Below are 18,630 nucleotides of genomic sequence, written 5' to 3'. Positions count from 1 at the left end.
ACAGATTATGTAACTGGGGCCCAGAGAAGTGAAGTGACTTGCCCAAGGTCACACAGCAGACAAGTGGCAGAGCTGGGATTAAAATCCATGACCCTCTGACTCCTTTCTGTGGGCGGTTGCTTTGGGAGAAAAGGGTGGGAGGACTTGGCAGGACCACTATTCGGCGGGAGCAGGGGTTGTTCTTTGATAGGAGAAGCAGTGAGGAGAACCCAGGCCCCACCTTGCCCCTTCCGCATGGCGGCAGTAGGTTGGGGTTAGGGAGCCCTGGGGGTGTCCAGGTGGGCGGATGGTTTGATTGGTTGGGTCGGCCGGAAAGTTTCGGACCATGGAACAGGACAACCCCGACCTTCTCTCCCACGGATCCCTGAGCCCATGTGCTGCGCGGAACAAGCTGAGACACTGACTGCGGGGGAGTTGCTGTCTGCTTTATTGAGCGACGGGACAGGGCGTCTCCATGGGCGTCTCCATGGGCGTCTCCATGGGCTTCTCGGCGGAAGACTCCAGCTTCAGGGTCTTTTGGGTAAGGAGTCCCGGTGTAACAATTTATCGAGTTTCTCCTTGACCTTGTCCCTCAAGGAATCTGCCCGGGAGAGGAGGTTGGTTGGATGGGAGTGGGACTGTGCTTGGAGATGGACTGGACTGATACTTCCCTCCCCAAACCCCTTGATTTTTCTCGTTCCCCAACAGGGACGTTTGCTCTTTGGATGTTTGAGCCATTCGATCCTGGAACCCGGTCCCTATCCCCAAAAACTGCTCAGGTGCTCCCGCAAATGAGGATCAAGGAGAAGGGTGGCGGGGGCGAGGGGGAGATTTTGACCTGAATCCCTGGCACCGCACATATCCTGGGGGTGGACAGGTGAGACAGTCACGCACACAAACACACGCACACTCACACGCACACACAGGTATGTACACCCATTGGTACACACACTTAGAGGCACACATACCCTTTGAGACAGGACTGATGGGTTCCCAGGTGACTCTATGTCTCAGGTCAGCCATGGGCTCGGTCACCGTCACGGGGACCCTCTCCTCGGAGACTGCAGATACCAGAAAAAGTTTAACCCGGTCGCCTCCTCCCTCCCTCCCTCTTCCTAGTTCCCCCCTTCCCCTTGACCACCACTAGTCTACAGCTGAGGAGGAGTCGGGTGGTCAATGAGTCCAGGTGTTGACACTACCACAGTTTCTAGTTGGACTGTTGGGTGGCGTGAGAGGGGAGGGGTGGGGAAAGCAGGACAGACACTGCTCCCAAGGGGCGCCCGCTGTGGCCACTCGAAGCCCCGGGACCTCCAGCTCCTGACGCGGCCCCCTTCACAGGGGAGGTCCCCAGGGTGGGTGAGAGCAGAGGTGTCTGTCAGTCAGTCCATCATATTTATTGAGCGCTTACTATGTGCAGAGCACTATATTAAGCGCTTGGGAAAGTACAATATAACAATAAACAGATACTTTCCCTGCCCACAACGAGTTTACAATCTAGAGTGGGAGACAGACACTAATATAAATAAATACATTACTGATATAATTTAAAAAATAGTGTCTGGGTGGTCGTCGGGTACAGACAGAACGGACTGTGAGGGGGCTGGGGGAGAGGAATAGGGAGAGGAGCAGGGCAGATACATACCTACTTCGGGCAACTCGCTGGTTTCCTCAGGGCCCGAGATTTTGGCTGTGGAGGAGGCAGGGAGAGCGTGAGGAGGCAGAGCTGGATGGGTCCTGGCCACGCCCCGTTCCCCGATCCCACCCTTTTCGGAGACCTCGAGGGGGAATGAGATGAAGATGCCAGCCGGAGGGAGGGTGAACGGAATCAGACCAGAGCGGAAAACCACAACGACACTTGTACCGTCCCCACAAACCTTCATCTTCGGCGTCCAGTTTACTTGGAGCGTGTCCCCATCTTCTAGGGTTCCCCTGAAGCTGGGGCCGAATCCCAGGGATGGAAAGGCTGAACTAGTCTCCCCACCGCCCCAGGGCGGGCCGCTTCAAACTGGATCCCCTTGGACATCAGCCCCAGGGCACCCCGACCGGGACCTGGAAGAAGCTGAGCCCTCCCGACCCTTCACCCCTCGCTGAACGAGGACCCCTTCTCACCACCCGAGGCCAGCAAGCAGGCGACTCCGGCCAGGACCAGGAAAGCGAAGAGTTTCATGGTGGTAGAGTTGGTGGAGGCGGCACAGGGCAGAGGCACGGTCCACGCTGGATGAGTCAAGGGATCACCTCCTGGACCTTTATAGGGGTAGGGGGCAAGGGGGCAGAGGCATGTGACTCTGGATTCTAGGAAGGGAATGGGGGGGGGGGCGCTGCCTGCGGGCAAGAGTAGAACGGGAACTAGGGGCAGTGCCAGCTGGACGGATCGGATGCCCTTCAGGGCGAAGGCGGGAACAGAAGAAGAAGAAGACCAAGTCTTTGCCTGCGGGGGGCTGCTAGTGACTACGTGGCGTTCATCTCAGCCCCTTCAAGCCAAGATTCCCTGCTCCTGGAGGTTCCCATTCCCTTGCCCATTCTAGGACCCTGCGGGATGGTGAGGTCTATGGAATTGTGGTCGGAATTCAGTACTCCATCTCTTTCCTGTTGTGTGACCATGGGCAAGTCACTTAACTCCATTATGCCTCAGTTTCCTCATCTGTAAACTTGGGAATTCCATACCCGTTTTACCTCCCCTTTAGACTGTGAACCTCCATGTGGGACAGGTATGACCTATTAACCATGTATTTACCCCAGTTCTTAGTACAGTATTTGGCATATTAGTAATCACTTAACACATATCACAGTTATATTTTTACTGTTACGTCCATGACCAGTTGTTCTTCGGCCATATCTTGAAATTACCCTCTCCACTTGAGCATCTGGCTGCATTCCTTTGCAAATTATTGAAACAATTGCCCCTTTCCTACTTCGTCTGACAGCCATTCAACTGCTCATTCTCCATGGCTCCTTCCCCTCTGCTTTCAAACATGCTCATGTTTCCCCTACCCTAAAACAACCTTCCCTTGACCCCAACGGCTCCTTCCAGTTATCACTCCATCTCTCTCCTATCATTTCTTTCCAAACTCCTTGAGTGAATTGTTTACACCGGCTGCCTCCACTTCCTCTCTTCCAAATCTCTCTTTGACCCCCTGCAATCTGGTTTCCGCCCCCTTCACTTCAAATAAACTGCCCTCTCTAAGGACATCAATGACTTCGCCAAATTCAACAGCCAAATTCCAACCCAATCTTCCTTGACATTTCAGCTCTCTTCGACACTGTGGACCGCCTCTTGTCCTAGAAACATGATCTTAGTTTCACTGACCCTGCTCTCTTCTGGTTCTCCTATCTCTGGCCTTTTCTTCTCAATCTCTTACGTGGCCTCCTCCTCTCCCTCTCACCTCCTAACTGTGGAAGTCCCTCAAGACTAAGTTCTGTATCCCCTTATATCTCCATCTAAACCCACTCCCTTGGATAACTCATTTTTCAAGCTTCAACTACCATCTCTGAGCAGATGATGCCTAAATCTACCACTCCAGCCTTTTTCCCTCTTCTTCTCTGTAGTCTCACATTTCTTCACGCCTTCAGGACATCTCGATGTCCCACCTGACACCTCTAACTTTAACATGTCCAAAATAGAACCCCTAATCTTCCCACCCAAATCCTGTCCTTGCGGCACTTTCCAGGCACTGTAAACATCACTCTCTTCTCTGTCTCACAAGCCTGTGACCTTAGCATTATTTTCTACTCATATCTTTCATTTGGCCTTCATATTCAGTTTCTTACCAGATCCTGTCACTTCTAATTTTATTAAATCTCTAGAATCCACCCCTTTCTCTCCGTCTAAACTGCTTCCATGCTGATTCAAGCATTTATCATACCCCACCACGAGTATTGTATCAGCCTCCTCTCTGACCTCCCTGCCGCCAATTTCTCCCCACTCCAGTCCACACTTTACTCTGTTGCCCGGATCATTTTTATACAAAAAGTTCAATCAATCAATCGTATTTATTCCCTGTAAACTGTAAGCTTGCTGTGGGCTGGGAACATGTCTATCAACTCTGTTATAATGTAGTCTTCCAAGTGCTCAGTACAGTGCTCTGCACACAGTAAGCACTCAAATTCGTTTGACTGGTCAATTGACTGAGCACTTACTGTGTGCAGAACACTGTACTAAGCACTTGGGAGAAAACAATAACAGAGTTGGTAGTCAGGTTCCCTGCCCACAGTGATCTTACAGTCTAGAGGGGGAGACAAATTTTAGTACAAATGAATAGATTAAATTATGGACATGTGCATTGGCTTTAAGGCACTCAACCCCTAATCAATCAATCAATCAATGGCATTTATTGAGCGCTTACAATGTGCAGAGCACTGTACCCAGCGCTTGCAATAGCTTAGTGGAAAGAGCACGGGCTTGGGAGTCAGAGGACGTGGGTTCTAATCCCAACTCTGTCACTTGTCTGCTGTGTGACCTCGGGCTAGTCACTTCACTTCTCTGGGCCTCAGTTACCTCTTGTGTAAAATGGGGATTAAAACTGTGAGCCCCACGTGGGACAACTTGATTACCTTGTATCTACCCCAGCGCTTAGAACAGTGTTTGGCACACAGTAAGCACTTAACTAATACCATAATTATTATTATTATTACAATATGACAGAATTAGCATACGTGCTCCCTGCCCATAACTAGCTTACAGTATAGAAGGGGAGACAGACACTACTATGAATAAATACATAATTAATGATGTATAATTTAAAGATATGTACATAAGTGATGTGAGGTTGGGAATGCGGATGGGGCGAATATCAAGTGACCAAAGGTCATAAATTGAAGTGCATAGGCTTCACAGAAGGGACAGAGTGGGGGGAAAGAGGGCTTAATCAGAGAAGACCGCTTGGAAGAGTTGTGACCTTATTGATACCGATTAGACTGTAAGCCCGTCAAACGGCAGGGACTGTCTCTATCTGTTGCCGACTTGTTCATCCCAAGCGCTTAGTACAGTGCTCTGCACATAGTAAGCGCTCAATAAATACTATTGAATGAATGAATGATACTTTGAAGGTGGAGAGAGTGGTGGTCTGGCGTAAAAGGGCAGAGAGGGAGTTCTAGGCTAGGGGGACGACATGGAAAAGGGGTCGGCCTGAAATAAACGAGATCGGGGCACAGTGAGTAAGATAGTACTATCTTCTCTTGCTGATTACCTATTACAAAGCAGCTCATACCCTTCTCTCCTCTAACCCCAACCTAGTCACTGGACTTTGATTTCATCTTTCCCACAGCCGACCCCTTACTCTGTCCACCCTCTATCCTGGAACTCTGTTTCACTTTATAACTGACAGACCATCACTCTCCCCATCTTCAAAACCTTACTAAAATTTTATCTCCAGTAAGCACCCTTCCCTGACTAGCCCCTCTTTTCCTCTTTCTGTTTCCCCTCCCTTCTATGTAACCTATGTACTTGGGACTGTACACCTGAAGCACTTTGAATTCATGACCCCATGGCACTTTTGTGCTTATCTTTATACACTTTGGTTTCCCCTGTCTGGAATTTATTTTATTGTCTGTCTCCCCCACTAGCCTGTAAGCTCCTTGAGGGCAGGGATTGTGTCTTCTAACTCTATTGTATTATACTCTCCTAAACGCTTAGTACAGAGCTCTACACCTACTAAGCGCGAGCATGGCTCAGTGGAAAGAGTCCGGGCTTGGGAGTCAGAGGTCATGGGTTCTAATTCCAGCTCCGCCGCTTGTCAGCTGTGTGACCCTGGGCAAGTCACTTCAGTTCTCTGTCCCTCAGTTCCCTCATCTGTAAAACGGGGATGAAGACTGTGAGCCCTACGTGGGACAACCTGATTACCTTGTATCTACCCCAGCGCTTAGAACAGTGCTTGGCACATAGTAAGCGCTTAACAATACCAACATTATTATTATTATTATTATAAATGCCATTGATTGATTGATTCACTGTTTTTCTAGGTTTCTCATCGCCTGTCATGGCAGAGGTGTCACAATGCGTCTGCCAGAGGGCGAAGGCCGGTACTCAAGGGGGAGCCCAATCCACTCGGACACCGCCTTGCAAAAAGGGAGCCGGGGTCGCTCACAGGCCGCCCCTGGATGGGGCATTGGCCGGAGGAAGATCGTGGCTCTGGGAGCCTGGAGACCCGGGCTCCTGTTCGGGCTCTGCCACCGGCCTGCTGGATGACCTCAGACCAGTCTTTTAACCAATCTCTTTCCCCTGGCTAGAAAATGGATTCAATTCAGGCGGCCTTTCCCTCCTTCCCTGTCAGGGCAGATGGAACGATGAAAGAGAAAGTGCCTGGACCCGGAATAACAATAGCAGTATCCCGCCCCGGGATCTGGACGGGACGAGGAGGCGGAAACACCCGGGGCGGGCCCCAGTGGCTCCCAGGAAGAGGAAACCCGCACAATGGCCATCTGTGAGGAGGGAGCCCCTCGGGGGAACGGGAAGGAATTTGTTGGGGGGGAGGCAGGAAGAATTGGCAGGGGGGGTAGGGAAGAGGGACAGGAATCCGGGTTGGGAAAAAGGTCGAGGCGAGTGTCCCGTGGCCTTGGACAACCCCCGCACCTCCTCCTCCAGAGCTAGGATGGGCTTTCCCACTCCCTCGGCCCCCAAGCTGCAGTCTGGCTGAGGTTCGATTTAAAGTCATCCAGTTGTGAGGGTGAGGGGAGAGACCCTCGGCTCCTCCTCAGTTCTCCCTGCTCAGGATTCATAGTCCCTGAACCAAGACTACTGGCATAGGGGTGTGGCCCTGTCTTTGCCCCCCCTCCGGAGCTCCTGACCCTTCCAGCTGGCACTGACCGTCCCACAAGCCCAACCCCTGCTTCCCGTTCCACTCCTGCCCACAGGCGGCACCCCGACCTCACGCCCTTCCTAGAATCCAGAGTCACATGCGGCTGCCCCCTCTCCCCCCACCCCTATAAAGGTCCAGTCGGCAATCCTTTGGGTCATCCAGCGTGAACCGTGCCCCAGTCCCGTGCCGCCTCCATCACCTCTGACACCATGAAACTCTTCACCTTCCTGGTTCTGGTTGGAGTCGCCTGCTTCCTGGCCTCGGGCGGTGAGAGAGGGCTCTCTTTTATTGAAGGGTGTGGCAGGGGGAGAGGGGGAAGAGGGAAGGCTTTGCTCCTTCCAGGTCCCCATCGGGGTCCCCAGGGGCCAATGTCCGAGGGGATCCGATCTGGGGCAGCCCGGCGGCTAGTGCAGTTTTCCCGCCCCTGGGACTCGGCCCCAGCTTCAGGGTAACCCTGGGAGGTGGGAACACGCTCCAAGTAAAGTGGACGCCGAGGTCGAAGGTTTGCGGGGACAGTGTAAGTGTCATGGTGGTTCTTCGTTCTGGTCTGATCCCGTTCACTCACCCTCCCCCAGGGGCATCTTCCTCTCCTTCCCTCTCGAGATCTCCGAAAAGGGTGGGGTAGGGGCGCCTGACGCTCTCTCTGGCCTCCTTCACAGCCAAAATCTCCGGCCCTGAAGAGACGAGCCAGTTGCCCGAAGAGGGTACGTGTCTGCCCTGCTCCTCGTGCTACTCCACTCCTCCGGCCCCCTCACAGTCCGTTTTGTCCCTCCCCAAAGTCTTCCCAGACACCCCTGCTCTCACCCACTGGTGGTCCTTGGGGTCATCCTAGGGGACTGGGCGCTGGAGCTCCTGGGGCTTCCAGCTGCCGCAGAGGGCCCCTTCTGGAGATAGTGTACATCCTGCCTCTTCCACCTCTTCCCTTCCAGCCAACGGCCCTCCCGCCCTGGTTTTGGTCCAGTTTGACATGTGTTGTGGAGGCAGGGGCCTGGACACGTTGACCTCCCGGTGTTCTATCCAGACTAGAATCCCCCTAACCCTAACCCTTGGTCACCCTTTGTGTCCTCTCCGACGCTCTTACCTAGGGAACAGTCTCCCTCCTTCGGCCCCCAGTGGCGTTCGGTGGCTGCTTGTCGGGGCAGGGCGCCTGAATAATTGGAAGGGGTCGGGGGGCGTTGGTGTTGCGTTTCAGAGAAAAGGATCCTCGAAGTTCCGAAGGAGCCTGTGACTGAGCCCGAGCTTGAGCCCGAGACCGAGCCTTGGATTGAAGCCAAGGACCGCACGAAAACGGAGGGTGAGTGTGGTCCCGCCTGCTCCCCTGCTGGCTGGACGCGTGTGCGCGGCACCATCTCTCCCTCCCGGTTCCTCCGCCCTCCCTCCGGGCCCTTAGTATTTCTTAAAACTCAGTATTTCCACCCGGGTGGCCTAACAGGGCCCGAGGACTGAGGGTGGAGAAAGGAGGACCAACCGCCCTGATTTAAAGGATTAATGCATCAGTGTTCAATCGTTCAGATATAGAAACCCTTCTGGACTGTGAACCTGTTGGGCAGAGATTGTCTCTGTTGCCGAATTGTACTTTCCAAGGGCTTAGTACAGTGCTCTGTACTAAGAAGCAGCGTGGTGCAGTGGAAAGAGCACGGGCTTTGGAGTCAGGGCTCATGAGTTCGAATCCCAGCTCTGCCACTTGTCAGCTGTGTGACTGTGGGCAAGTCACTTAACTTCTCTCTGCCTCAGTTCCCTCATCTGTAAAATGGGGATTAAGACTGTGAGCCCCATGTGGGACAGCCTGATTCCCCTGTGTTTACCCCAGCGCTTAGAACAGTGCTCTGCACATAGTAAGCGCTTAACAAATACCAACATTAAATGCTCTGCACACAGTAAGCGCTCAATAAATATGATTGAATGAATGAATGAGTGAAACGCCCCAGGCTGGGGAGAAGGGCAGGGAGGAGGAGGGGGAGAAGGGGGAAGAGGGCAGGGGGTAGGGAAAGGTCACTGTCCAGCCCCGACTCAGAGCGCCCAGCCCCCTCCCAAGCCATCCCTTCTCCACCTCCGGCCAGAGCCCCTCTGGGACGAGGACAAAGAGAGGGACGAGAAGATTCGCCGTCCCCTGGAAGTCATCTCCCCTCCTAGCCGAAGCTGAAGTCGGAGTCGCCCCGCGGACTCGCCCGTGGAGACAGGGCTACCGTCCGGCCCCTTCTGGACTCGTCCCGCCCCGCCAGGCCCCCCTCCGCCCCACTCGTCCCCGATCCGCTCCTCCTAATCCCGCTCCGCCGCTCAATAAAGCAGGAACTTCTGGCAATCAACGTCTCTGTTCTCTTCGCACAACCCGCGCTGCTGGGGAGAGGGGCGGCCAACCCGCCACCACCCCGACACCCCTGTTCCCCACGAACTGTCTTCCCCACCTCTCCTACCCCCATGACCGTGTCTCACCCCGGCGTGGACAGAGCCCCACGGATTCCTCAGCCCGTTCCCCGTTCCCTTCGGCTCTCCCCTCCATTTCTATCTCCTCCCACCACTAGCCTCCCCGCTCATTGCCTCCTACTGCCGCTGAGTGTTGGGGGCCCAACTCCGTTCCCCTGCTGAGCAAGCCACCGCCTGGCCTTTGATCTGATTAGCGGCCCCACCTCCCCCTTCCTCACTGATTGCTCCCATCACCAAACGCGGCCAAACCCACAACTCTCTCTGCAGCCCACAGGGCTCCCGCTCCCTCCTTTACTGACTCCCTTGTCCATCGCCCCACAGAGCAGCTAGACCTGCCTTTCCCCTTGCAGCCTCCAGGACTTCCTCCCTCACTGACTCCCTCGCCCACCACCCTACCACCCGGCCAGCTCTGCTACTCAAACGATCTATCGTTATAACGATCTATCGTTATATGAGGGCGTCCGAAGTTGGTAGGCACACTCCTTGCTCACAAGGAATTTACAGTCTAAAAAATAAATAAATAAATGTTGGTATTTGTTAAGCGCTTACTATGTGCAGACCACTGTTCTAAGCGCTGGGGTATACAGGGTAATCAGGTTGTCCCACATGAGGCTCACAGTCCTAATCCCCATTTTACAGATGAGGTAACTGAGGCTCAGAGAAGTTGTGACTTGCCCACAGTTACGCAGCTGACAAGTGGCAGAGCCGGGATTCGAACCCATGACCTCTGACTCCCAAGCCCATCCTCTTTCCACTGAGCCACGCTGCTTCTGAGTCTAGACGGGCTGCACATTGCCCGCTGCACATTGCCCGCTGACTGCTTCACCCATTAGACAGACATTCAAATAAATCACCGATCTGTACATAACTACTGTGGATCTGATAGTGGGACAAATAAAGGGTTCAAATCCAAGCATAAGGCAATGCAGAGGAAAAAACCCCAGGACCACTCCTCTCCTTTCTAACTGACTCCAAGAGGCCTAGTTTTGACTTCGCTAGGCAGATGGACGGCATCAAGGTGAACTCTTCTCAGAGCCACCCTCGCCACGTCCAGGACCACCCTCACTTTCCTTCTCTCCTCTCGCCCACCTGCACCAGTCCATAGTGTCCTATGAGGAGGAGTTCTCGGCTCTTCTCAAACTCGATCCACTCTCCCTACCCAGATCTTCTCCTTCTCCAGACTCTGAGAACTGTCACTGAGTCCTCCCTTCCTTCTCTGCCTCCTCCAGCCTCCCCGGCCCTAGCTTCTTCCCCTCGGCCTTCACACACGTCTGACCACCTCCTAGGTCTCTTTCTCCCCCACTCACTGGTCCCGTCATCCTCTGAATGGCGGGATAGGCTGCTGTTTTCAATTCATTCAATAGTACTTATTCAGCGCTTACTATGTGCAGAGCACTGTACTAAGCGCTTGGAATGTACAATTAGGCAACAGAGACAATCCCTGTCTATTGACGGGCTTACAGTCTAATTCCTCCCCAGGAGACGACCCTCCTTTCCTCCCAAGCCTCCGCCCTCAAGGACGCCACCCACTGACTTCCTAGGGTCACGGCCATTGGACTCTGTCTTTTTAGCTACTCTGGCCCTAGATACGCCTCCTTCCCTTCTCCCAGTCTCTGTCCACCCCTGCCCACCCTTCTCTCCTCCTCCTCCCCTTCTCCTCCTTTTCCTACTTCTCTTCCCCCCTTCCTCCTCCTCTTCTTTTTCTAATTCCTCCTCTGCTTTCTCCCCATTGGCACTCAACTTCCTCTCCTTGTTCTAGCTTTGCCCTCCCTCTCTCGGGGTGCTGAGCTGTACACGGAAGGACGGTTTCTGGTTCTACCTCATCAGACGAGACCTCATTATCTTCTCTGTCATTTCCTCTCGCCTCCCAGTCATCTCTCCTTGGATGTACTCCGGGCACTTCAAACCCACCCTGGCTAAAGCAGAACTCCCAAGCTACTCTCCCCTCTTTCTGTTTCCAGTAGCATCTTCGTTGCATTTTCCCTCTCCCTTGGCTGCACATTGCCCGCTGACTGCTTCACCCATTAGACTGTAAACTCCTCAAAGGTTGGGACTACACACTTTTGTTTACTGTTCTCTCGCCTGCTCCAATCCATACTTCACTCTGCTGCCTGGATCATTTTTCTATAAAAACGTACAGTCCATATCTTCCCAAGAACCTCCTCAAGAACTCCTCAAGAACCTCCAGTGGTTGCCCATCCACTTCCACATCAAACAGAATTGCCTTACCATCAGCTTTAAAACACTCAATCACCTTGCCCCCTCCTACCTTATCTGGCTGCTCTCCTACTACATTCCAGCCAGCATACTTCGCTCCTCTAAATGCCAACCAGAGAGCACTGGCAAGACGCGGAGGGCAGTCCCACGTCCTGGCTGGGAGTCGTCCTGGTCAGTCTTAATTGTCGTGCTGGTGAGGACTGACGGGGAGAGGAATCCTCCCTGCCGAGGTCCGGGGTAGGGTGAGGAAAGTAATAATAATAATAATGTTGGTAATAAGCGCTTACTATGTGCAGAGCACTCTTCTAAGCGCTGGGGTAAACACAGGGGAATCAGGTTGTCCCACGTGGGGCTCACAGTCTTAAACCCCATTTTACAGATAAGGTAACTGAAGCACAGAGAATTTAAGTGACTTGCCCACAGTCACACAGCTGACAAGTGGCAGAGCTGGGATTCGAACTCATGACCTCTGACTCCAGAGTCCGTGCTCTTTCCACTGAGCCACGCTGCTGAGTGCTCTGCACAAAATAAGCGCTCAAAATATATCATTGATTGATTGATTGATTAAAAGGAAGCCAGAGTATGGAGCCAGCAAGTGGAGGAGTCTGCTGGTGGCAGGGGAGACTTCATTTCAAAGCACCCTGACTGTACCCCGAGGCAGATCTTCATATGCCAAGCTTCACAACAGATGAAAAATGATGCCCCCCACCTGTCTTTCGGGATAAAATCCCGGTGAGCGATGGGTGAGCCTGTTGTTGGGCAGGGATTGTCTCTATCTGTTGACGAATTGTATATTCCAAGCACTTAGTAGAGTTCTGCATACAGCGCTCAATAAATACGATTGAATGAATGAAAGAGCGAGAAGTGCAGACCTGGCCATGTCCATAACCCCTTGCCCAGGGGTCTTCTTCGTCCTTCCTGTCAGTCAATTAAATAGCAGCAGCATCATATTATGCCCCATCTCTGTACTGTGTCTGGACTCGGGCTGGCATGAGGAGGTGGATGGGGTGGGTGAGAAAGAGGAGTGGGAGGGGATGTACACTGAGGGCAGACACAGTCCCTGGAAACCGGGCTTCCCAACGCCCCTCCCAGTCCCCTCCCAACCCCAAACCACTTATGTTCATATCTGTAATTTTATTTATCCCTTTGCTCTTCCCCCATCCCAGCCCCAAAGCACTTATGTACATATCTATAATTTTACTAATTTGTATTGATGTCTGTCTCCCCCACTCTAGATGGTGAGCTCATTGTGGACAGGGAATGTCCCTGTTTAATGCTATATTGTACTTTCCCAAGCGCTTAGTTCAGAGCACACTATAAGCGCTCAATAAATATGATTGAATGAATGAATGATTGATTTTAAAAAAATCATATGAATTTTACGGCAACAGTGATGGCAGTTTTCCAGCAACCTCCCCTCCCCTGCCACAGCCCTGAGAGCTGCAGTCATGGGTGCGGGTTCAGGAACAGTCGTTCTTTGCGACCAGCTGAGAGTACCGGGCTTCGAGCCTCGCCAGATTGTAAGCTCGTCGTGAACAGGTAATGTGCCTGTTTACTGTTGTACTGTACTCTCCCAAGCGTTTAGTACAGTTCGACTGTTAATCTTCTCACTGTGCCTCAATCTTGTCTATTTCTACCCCGACCACTCGATCACGTCCTGCCTCTGGCTTGGAGCAACCTCCCTCCTCAAATCAGACAGATAATTACTCTGCCCCCCTTCAAAGCCTTATTGAAGGCCCATCTCCTCCTAAAGGCCTTCCCTAAGCCCTCCTTTCCTCTTCTCCCACTCCCTTCTACACTGCCCTGAATTGCTCCCTTTGTTCTTCTCCTCTCCTTGTACATATCCATATTTTATTTATTTATATTAATGTCTGCCTCCCCAATGACTATAAGTTCATTGTGGGCAGGGAATGTATCTGTTTATTGTTATATTGTACTCTCCCAAGCACTTAGTACAGCGCTCTGCACACAGTAAGCTCTCAATAAATACGATTGAATGAATGAATAAAATATCTTCTCCAGGATGCTTTTTTTATTGTGTTCATTGAGTGCTGAGTGTTGAGTGCTTACTATGTGCCAAGCACTAAGTAAAGCACTGGAGTAGATGCAGCTCTGGGGTAATAAGGTTGGACACAGTTCATGCCCCACTTTGGGCTCATGGTCTTAATCTTCACTTTACAGATGAGGCAACTGAGACTCAGAGAAGTTATGTGACTTACCCAAGTTCACACAGCAGACAGGGAATCCAGTTCCTGCTGACTCTTAGGCTGTGCTCCATCCACTAAGCCACGCAGTTTCTACTAAGCCATGCTGCTTTCCCTGATTAGCCTCTCATCTCCCCATTCTATGTCATCTATGCACTTAGGGCTATACTCCCTAAGGACCTTAATACTCATCCCACCCTTACAGACATTTGTGTGCATATCCTTATACGCTGTTGTTTCCCGCAGATAGATTGAAAGCTCCTTAAGGGAAGTGATCCTGGCTAGAGAAGCAGCGTGGCTTGGTGGCTAGAGTACGGGCCTGGGCATCAGAAGGTCATGTGTTCTAATCCCGGCTCTGTCACTTGTCTGCTGTGTGACCTTGGGCAAGTCACTTAACTTCTCTGTGGGGATTAAGAGTGTGAACCCCATGTGGGACAGGGACCTGTTCAATCTGATTGACTTGCATTTACCCCAGTGCTTGGAACAGTGCTTAGCACATAGTAAGCGCTTAACAAGTACCATCATTATTATTATGATTACATTCACTGATTGATTGAGTCTCCTCTCACTCAGACAAGGTGTCATGGGTAGCGGCAGCTGACAGGATCCGAGGACAGACAGTCTGCAGGTCTAGGGGCCCAGAACATGATGCTATTGGCGTTGTTGATTTGGCCCTAGCGAGACAAAGGACAAGGCTCTTTTGGGGTCAAAGCAGTCCGGTGGGGCCGTGGGCTGTGGAGTGGAATCTTCCTGGGGTAGAACAAACCCCTTGGCTCTCTCACGAGTGTATGGGTGTGGGTGTATGTAGGTGTGGGTGTATGTGGGTGTGGGTGTCTGTGGGTGTGGGTGTCTGTGGGTGTGGGTGTGTATGCGTTCAGGCACGCATGCACCAACAAATCCACTGAACTCTGAATGCCGCCCACAAGTCCCGAGCCCACCTCTTCAGGCTCGGTCTTTCCAGGGGCACAAGACGCGGGAAGAACCGAAACTGAGTGTTGATCTCCTGCCGATGGCAGGATGGCAGAGACAGCACACACCCCTGACTGTCCTTCGGGACCAGGTCAAAGCCTCCAGTCTGTGAATCCGTCCAAACCCCCTCGCACTCCGCCGGCTGACCCACCGATGGGGTCGGACCACCCCCTCCCCATTCCCCCTCGATCTCCAGTCTGAGGCCGGAGCCCGATTCAAACTGCACCTTTAGCTCGGTTCTGTCCCTCCACCCTCTCACCAGCCAGAAAGTCAGAGACTCGAGCAGCGGGGTGCCCTCCCCCTCACCCCATACAAGTCCTACGAGCCAGAAAAGGAGAACGGACGAGCAGACAAAGTATGAGCAGATGGGGCTGGTTATGCTGTTGCTATTTTATTGATTGGCAGGGAGGTCGTTAGGGGCAGGTTCTCTGGTTCTCTGGTTTCTTTAGCCAATGATAATTTTCATGGTTGGAAGTGTTCCAAGTGTTGGAAGCGTTAGTAATGCTGAAAAAGAAACGCCGCATGGTCGGTGAACTGTTTCAATTACAGCCAGAAAGTTCCTCCTTATGTCTAATCCGAGTGCCTCCTGCTACAAGGGTGGTTCGTTTTCCCTTTTTCTGAAGAGGGCTCGGGAGTGGGGACTAAAAGGGGCTAATTCCTTTTCCATCCGGACTCAGGGAGCCACCATGGTGGGGGGGATTGGCAGGCGCGAGGCTTTGATGATGATGATGATAACATTTGTTAAGCACTTACTATGTGCCAGGCACTGTACTAAGTGCTGGGTTGGACTCAAGCAAATCTGGTTGGGCACAGTCCCTTGTCCTACTTGGGACTCACAAGCTCAATCCCCAATTTACAGATGAAGTAAATGAGGCACAGAGAAGTTAAGTGACTTGCCCAAGGTCACATAGCAGAGAAGTGGCAGAGTCAGGATTAGAACTCATGGCCTTCTGGCTCCCAGGCCCGGGCTCTGTTTACTACCCCATGTTGTTTCTCTTTGGTGAGAGTGAGGAGGGGAGGAAGAAGAAGAAGAAGCTATATGGCCTACTGGTTAGCACACGGGCTTGGGAGTCAAAGGATCTAGGTTCTAATCCCAGCTTCATCATTTATCTGCTGTGTGACTTGGGCAAGTCTCTGAGCCTCATTTTCCTCAACTGCAAAATGGGGATTCGATACCCGTTCTCCCTCCTACTTAGACTGTGAGCCCCCTGTGGGACAGGGACTGTGTCATACATAATTAATTTGAATCTTCACTTGTGCTTAGTACAGTGCTTGTCACATTGTATTCAATAAATACTATTGAATGAACATTGTAAGCACTTAACAAATACCTTAAGTAATTAATAACAAGGCCAAGTGAAAGGGGCCCGGGGCGAGGGGGTGGGTGAGACCTTGGTGAGGGGGAGGAGATAAGGGACTTCAAGAGAAGGGAGGTGTGGGAAAGGGGGTGTGAGGCCAAGAGCAGCCTCTAGCCCTCATGGGCCTGCGTGGAGGATCAGAGGGGAGAGGGTTTCTCCATCGGACAGTCCCATGGTCTGCCCATCCCACCCTTTTGTCTGTCCACCTGTCCTCTCCCCTGCAGGCAATCTTCTCTCTGTCTCTTTCTCCTCGGAGTCCCCCCTCTGGGCTCTAAGGGATGATCCTCTGGGCTGGGAACATGGTTATTGTTCCCATCACCCACACTTCCACCCAGAAATAGACACCACATTCTCCACCAAAATCCCTTAAAGGTCCAGCTTTCTGGTATACCACACTTTTGGTGTCACCACAGAAGGGCGAGGCCGCGTACTTACTCTTCGTCGTTTTAGCGGTAGTCGAGGTAGGCTCTACAGGGAAGAAAGATCAGGGGTTGGAAATGGGAAATCAGAGTTTCTCCCTCCCCATCTCTTCCTCTTTCTCCTTCTCCCTCCTCCCTCATTTCCCTGCCCCTTCATCCTTCTTCCCTACTTGATTCAGGTTTCAGTCTAGGTTATTTGCGTATTCATTTTCACGGAGTACATAAACGCCATTGGCCGGGCTCCGCTCTCACTTTCCCTGTTGTCCCACTTCACCAGCTTGTTGGCCGGCTCTGTCCCCGGAGGTACTTACTGGTGGTGGTCGTGGTGGTTGTGGTGGTCGTAGGCGTTGTGGTCGTGGTGGGCGTGGTGGTTGTGGTGGTCGTAGGCGTTGTGGTCGTGGTGGGCGTGGTGGTTGTGGTGGTCGTAGGCGTTGTGGTCGTGGTGGTCGTGGTGGTTGTGGTGGTCGTAGGCGTGGTGGGCATAGTGGGCGTTGTGGGTGTGGTGGGCGTTGTGGGCGTGGTGGGCGTGGTGGGCGTTGTGGGCGTTGTGGGCGTTGTGGGCGTTGTGGGCGTAGTTGCTGTCGTAGTGGTGGTTTTGGTAGGTGACGCAAGGGAGAAACCGGAGTTAGAGGGTTTTAGGACATTGATATGGGATTCTTAATCCTTAATCCTCTTCCCTGCAGGGTGCTAGCGTTATTCCCCCCATTTGCGTGCTCATTCGCATTGATTTACATAAAGTCCCTTCAGCTAATTCTCCAGACTCTGTAGTTAACTGCCACCAAGCGGGTGAGAGATGCCCTGGCCCCGCCTTCTCAGACCCGATCCTTCCCCCAACTCTGTCCACCTGCCTCTCTCCCCATGGGGAGTCTCCCTCTCTGTCTTTGCCGGTAAATTGGTCGCTGACTTTGTCCCTGCGCAACTGTAGACTTGCCTGACACTCCCTCTGCTTCCTCAGGCAAACCCTGTTCTCTTTCTTCCCCCACTGCCCTCTGTCCACCCACATCCTTGGAACCCGTCCCTGAGCTCAGACAGCGGATCCGGCTCTTGGGGCTGGGGCAAGACGCCAACCCTCGAAGGCCAGAATTACTGCGAGCCCTGACTGGTATTCCCTTCCAGCCCATGGATTGACTCCATGAGTGGAGATGCCCTGGAGAGGGGTTGCTGCTTAGTCGGTGTGGTGGGCATGGTGGCCGAGGTCATGGTTGGCCCCGTGGGCATAGTCATAGTCCACCACGGAGGAGGAGAAAAGGCAGTTAATCCCCGACAAAGCAACACCAATCTCCCCTGCCTTCTCACCCCCACTCCCTTACATGGAGTCCCTGTCTGTCTCTGTCCTATGGCCCCTTCAGTACCCCGGAGAGAGGGAGAATGAAGGGTCTACTGCTTTGGTGATAGAGGCTCCACCCTCGTGCAACTGGGAGGGGGGAACCCCATCTCGCTCGGGCCCTTCTGCTGGTCGAGCTGCCACGAAGAAACCACAAAGAGGGGCTGCCTACGTACTAGGAGTGGTGGTGGTTGGGGTTGTAGCAGTGGTGGTGTTCTCTGCGAGGGAAGGGGAGAGAAAAGAAATTAGCTGAGAAAGAGCCATCGACCCGGCCGATCCGCCCGGACCCCTTCCTGCCCTCCCTGGGCCTCCCAACTGCTCTCCCCACACAGATAGATGGGTTAACAATCAGCCCCCAGACTCACGGGCCGAGGCGAGGGCACCCAGGAGTCCAACCAAGATGAAGACAGCGAAGACCTTCATGGTGGCGGTAGTGGTAGCGGAGTGGGAGAGAAGTAGGATCAAGCCACGAAGTTCAAGAGCGAGAGGCTCAGAGGCTGGGGTTCTGGGGTGCCCAGTCGTGCTTTATAAAGGTAGAGCAGCCGGGGGAGCCGGGCGGGGCCTAGGGAGACGATCTGGAGGAGGAGGCTGAGGACCGAGGACAGGGCTGGGAGCGACGGTTGGAAACAAACAGCGGCCCCGGTGCCAGCTGGGCAGTGGCACCGTGGCAAGGAGCATCCGGGGTTGAAGCTGTGGTCTGGAGTCCGGAACCGGGGGTCAAGATAGACCTGCCCACTCTCTCAGTTCCCCCAGCCTGGACCACTGCCTTCCCCGCCCTTAATTCCGGTTCTGCCCGAGGTGGTCTCTCCAACCATGGCTCATGGCTTCGGCTTGTTGACACAGTAAGAGAAGCAGCGTGTCCTTGTGGCAAAATCTAGGGCTTAGGAGTCAGAAGAAGTGGGCTTTAATCCTGACTTCTCCACTTTTCTGCTGTGTGACCTT

General features: G+C 53.0%; 1 long non-coding RNA gene across 1 annotated transcript; it reads right to left on the bottom strand.

Annotated features, from left to right (window-relative positions):
* Positions 1-14,958: 14,958 nt before the first annotated feature.
* Positions 14,959-18,373, bottom strand: LOC103170439. The gene is made up of 4 exons (XR_001604347.3): positions 18,054-18,373; positions 17,865-17,906; positions 16,381-16,413; positions 14,959-15,091 (listed from the first exon to the last, which is right to left on the bottom strand). It is a non-coding gene; the product is annotated as an uncharacterized LOC103170439 (long non-coding RNA).
* Between the last annotated feature and the right edge of the window lie 257 nt (positions 18,374-18,630).

This window comes from Ornithorhynchus anatinus, chromosome 10, assembly GCF_004115215.2.
Source record: "Ornithorhynchus anatinus isolate Pmale09 chromosome 10, mOrnAna1.pri.v4, whole genome shotgun sequence".
Lineage (NCBI taxonomy): Eukaryota > Metazoa > Chordata > Mammalia > Monotremata > Ornithorhynchidae > Ornithorhynchus > Ornithorhynchus anatinus.
This window is presented reverse-complemented; position numbering and strand designations above follow the sequence as displayed.